The sequence below is a fragment of the Chenopodium album genome, chromosome 15 (assembly GCF_948465745.1).
Source record: "Chenopodium album chromosome 15, dcCheAlbu1.1, whole genome shotgun sequence".
In the NCBI taxonomy this organism is placed as follows: Eukaryota; Viridiplantae; Streptophyta; class Magnoliopsida; order Caryophyllales; family Amaranthaceae; genus Chenopodium; species Chenopodium album.
In genome coordinates this window covers 5,687,966-5,691,426 of record NC_137848.1, presented here as the reverse complement: position 1 = coordinate 5,691,426, position 3,461 = coordinate 5,687,966, and the positions used below count along the sequence as shown (strand labels likewise).

Sequence of the window (3,461 nt, the reverse complement as noted above, 5' to 3'; positions counted from 1 at the left end):
TATATTATAAGCCCAATTTCGATGAATAATGAGGAAGTTATGGCCAAAATACTAAACTGAGCCCAAACCGGATTTTACCTATGACCCAATGATCATGTGGAGGGTCCAAAGGCTTAATCCCATTCCTAAACTAATTAGCATTAATTAGAAGCTTCTATAAGTTTTTAAAAGATCTTAATTATGTTTTTTTGAAAAGATAAGATCAAAGAATTTGAAGTTGATTAAAACTCCCCTTTTTGAGAGTCCTTGTTCTGTGCAAAATGGAATATGTTCAGATATTATTTTTGCGCCTCATAATTTTTATCCAAATTTTATATGGTTGGATAGATCTTGACATTATCTTTCCAATGATTTATCATAATATTAATTCCGAGCTATAACGAAAAGATATGAAAGAAATACAAAACTCTATCTAGAACTGACACCCTTCCACTATTTCGGACATATCTTTTTATCTAAAAAATATTTTAATCTGATTCTAATTGGGTTAGAAAGTAGAATTCAAGATCTTACCAACGACATATTATATGACTTATTTCGACTTCTGGATCAAAAGTTATGATAAAAACAAAATCTGCAAAAAACTGTTTTTATCGCGCCGTGATAGTCCTTATCTTGCCGCGTCAAAAGGTATTTTATTTCGATTCGAATTCTAACTCTTTTCTAATCGTTTTCGGTCGTTTTTCTCTATAAATAGGGTCGTATTTCCCCGTTTTAATCACCAACAATCATCTAATTCTTTCTCTCTTTAAGCTAAACCTTATTCTTTCCTTCTCTCTCTTGATTTCTAAGCCTTCCCTTTTCAAATACAATACTGCATTCACGAGTCTTAGATGCCCCTAACCAAGTTTGAAGTTTCCTTTTCCCTAGACGTGAAAGGTTGATAATTTTTGAGGGTTTGGTCCCAAACCCCTATTTCAATTATTTAAATTAATTGTTTGATTTAATATTTTCCTTAAAGTTACTAACGCGTGTATTGTTTTGATAGAAAGAGATACGAGGTAAAAAAAGTGAGTAATTCAATTACTTTATTTCTTTAGAAAGCATGTTTAGATTATTTTAATTTCTAGTATCATGTTAGGATGTCTCTATGATTCCTAGTATCATGTTTAGGGTACTAACTAATATTTCTAATATCATGTATGTTTTTAGTATCATGTTTAGGTTGCTTCCTATTTTCTTATATCATGTTAGTATCATGTTAGGGTTAAAGCTTTGATCTTTATTGTTTAGTGACATGCTAGGATTTGTTATTAATCTTGTTAGTAGCATGCCTAGGATCTTGCTATTATTGTTATGCTTTATTGAGAATATTATTATGATGATGATTGTATTTTTATGTTGCTTGATATTATTATTATTGCTTGATCACGCCCTCTCTTGCAGTTTTAAAGGGAATTTGTACTTGAAATCACGCTTAATAAGATAATTAATAATTTTATTTAGACTAATGTGATTTTAATTCAAGTGATCGCCAATAATCGATTTGTTTGTGCATTAATATTCAACGAACCTAGATTAAATAGGTTTAGGATTAATATATTGATTGTATGTTAGTCAGAAAGCGCACATGAATATGAGAAGAATAAAGTAGAGGCCTATGTTTAGAGTAGGTTCAATCTCTTTTAAGTTGGATTTGTACCTTCATCCCCGAATATCCTGCCATGGTTCCGGACCACTATGGAGTTAGCGATCTTATGGATCATGAAGGGATGTAACCTTCACCATGTAAACGGTTTATAAGTTCCTAAAACTTGTTGGCGACTCTTTTGCTCTAGCTTCCTTCCCTTTGGACGCCACCATGCTTAAGTGTATGATCACAGTGGGGCTCAAGTGTGGTTGTTTGAAACATTCCCTACAGTTACAGCCCCCTTTCCTAAGAATGTAAAATTATCTACCCATGAAGGGACAATTATGAGTGATCCTGAGAGGTACAGGAGTTTGATAGGAAAGCTGCTTTATCTCAATCTCAGCAGGCCTGATATCTCCTTCTTTGTACAGCAGCTAAGTCAATTCATGGGTTGTCCAAGAGAGACACATTGGGATGCCGCTTTACACGTTGTGAAATATTTGAAAGGAACTTCAGACTGGGGACTCTTTTATCCCAACAACTCTGATATGAGGGTAATTGCTTACAGTGATGCAGATAATGGATCTTGTGTCTTCAGTGGAAGATCTTTAACAAGTTACTATATCTTTCTTGGAGGATGTTTAGTTTCATGGAAGACTAAGAAACAAGCAACAGTTTCAAAGTCTTCATGTGAATCTGAGTATAGAAGTATGTCAAAGACTACCAGTGAAATTGTTTGGGTTGATGGAATTTTCGAGGACCTAGGCTTTGTCATTCCTAAGCCAATTCCTTTATGCTGTGACAACAAGTCTGCTGAGAATCCTGTTTTTCACGAACGAACCAAGCACCTTTCTAAGGATTGTCACTATGTTTGAGAACGCCTTGAAGAAGGTTTTCTGTCAACAGCTTTTGTAAGGTCTTCCCTTCAGTTAGCAGATATCATGACTAAATCCCTCACAGAGCAGCAACATAAATTCCTATCTTTCAAGTTGGGTCTTGTTTCTCTTCTCCAAATCCAACCTGAGGAGGGGATGAAGAAAACCTCTAAGCTTTAAGTATATATGTATTTCTTATACATAGTCTTGTATAGCGCCTCTGTATTTCTCTGCTTTTGTATACCTTGTTCTTGCTGTCTTTTTATCTTTTTGTGCAGCCTAGTTGTAAGCCTGCTAGTGGCTTTCTTGTTGTATAAATTGTATCTTTTAGGTTTGCTAATCCCTAGTTGGATTGTGCGCCGTTTTATACTAAAAAAATCAGAGAAAACATTCTCCAAATTATTCCTCGAGAGAAAGGCACACTCACCCTCAAAGATCGAAACTTTAGAAGAAACCTGAAAAAAAAAATTCAGTTTTTCTATACATTCTCAACAACCTTTGACAAAAAGGAATTAATGCTAACAACAAATCATGTATATGTGATGCGAATATGTACTCTAGCGCTGTATTTGACTGAAAAAAATTGATGTTCATATCTTTTTTCATATTTTTTTTATTTTTATTTTGATTTTGTGATAAATATTAAATAAAAACACTTTAGCAAAGATGATGTGCAAATGAGGCGGGTAGGTTGTTCGTTAAAGATATTATAAGAATCGGAGAATCCAATAATTGCTAATAATTGGGCGGTGAGTTGGCGGCGCCCTCCGATTTGTAGATCTTCATTCTTGTATTTTCGTACTAGATGCATTATGCATAGTACTTTTCTTGATTCTTGATCCTAGCTATATAATTGTACAGTGTTTTTTTTTTTAATTAATATTAATAATACTATATATAGAAAACCTTAGCTGGCTTTGTAACAGTATAATTATTATTGTAGAGAATGATAATAGTAATAATATTATAAGAAAAATTAAAGATATGTTAAAAGTGCATATATACTACTATTTCTA

The 3,461-nt window shown here is 33.3% G+C and overlaps 1 pseudogene; it reads left to right on the top strand.

The window, feature by feature from the left end:
* The first annotated feature begins 1,914 nt into the window (after positions 1-1,914).
* Positions 1,915-2,762, top strand: LOC145580663 (secreted RxLR effector protein 161 pseudogene; annotated as a pseudogene).
* Positions 2,763-3,461: the final 699 nt, after the last annotated feature.